Genomic DNA, 1091 nt, shown 5'->3' with positions numbered 1-1091 from the left:
CAAAGCTGTATGATATCCAATACTCTTAACGCTAACCTGCGCATGGCGTATCCTCCATAGCAAAACTGCATGCTCCAAGCCTCAAGGCCATATGTCTTTCCTTTGACAGTAACCGCACACAATCTGAGACTAGCAAGTCTCCCAAATAAGCTCTTAAATCTTTTTGGTTCTTGAGATGCCGCTCATGTTCCTACCCAAGGCATCTGTCACCTGGTTGTCCTTCCGAGATGGTATGCGATATCCAAACTGTAGTCTGCTACCAACTCAATCCGACTGCATTGCCCATATGCAATTTTTAATGAGTGCAGATAAATGTCTGACTCTAATGATCCCATAGAATCTGGATTTCCTTCCCGTACAACTACGATCTCCAAAACTAAAACGAAAATACCACTACAGCTTCTTTGGCGTGATGCATGTGAATGACTTAATCCTCTTACCTCAATTTAAATTCAAGCCAGTATCTGACACGTCAGAGTAAGCCTCAGCCTCGGTAGAACCAAAACTGGTGTCTTCATTAGTTGTGCGTCTATTCAGTGAAACTCCACGAACAAAAATCTATCCAACCACACTCAACGTCTTTACATGTAGACCACATCTTCAACATTACTATAACGGTGAAACCCTTGATGAACTTCCAGTAGTACACTTTGTAGCGCTCTTAGGTTTTGACCTCCCCGAAACGTTATTAATCTTCTTTGAATCTATCAAAATTCTGCTTCCAAACCATGTTACCCAAAAATCCAACATTCCTCTGCCAGAAGCTACACTTCCTCAACTTAGCGAACAACTGATGCTCTCCAGGCTTATCCAACGCAATCCGCGAAATGCTCACAAATCTCCTTTCTACTCCAAAATAAATCAGGATGTCATCGATGAATACAATCGCACACCTATCCAAATGTTCACGAAAACGTCATTCATATCTTCATGAATGCAACAGTGCCTTTGTCGAGCCAAATGGTATCACTGCGTCCCATAATATCCATAATGTATACAAAAATTCACATTCAGTAGATACTCTTCAAATATAGTAATCTGATGGTGTTCTGATGCCAAGTCAACCTTCAAGAACTATAAACTTCCTGTAA

Source organism: Brassica oleracea, chromosome C2 (assembly GCF_000695525.1).
Source record: "Brassica oleracea var. oleracea cultivar TO1000 chromosome C2, BOL, whole genome shotgun sequence".
NCBI classification, from domain to species: domain Eukaryota; kingdom Viridiplantae; phylum Streptophyta; class Magnoliopsida; order Brassicales; family Brassicaceae; genus Brassica; species Brassica oleracea.
This window is presented reverse-complemented; position numbering follows the sequence as displayed.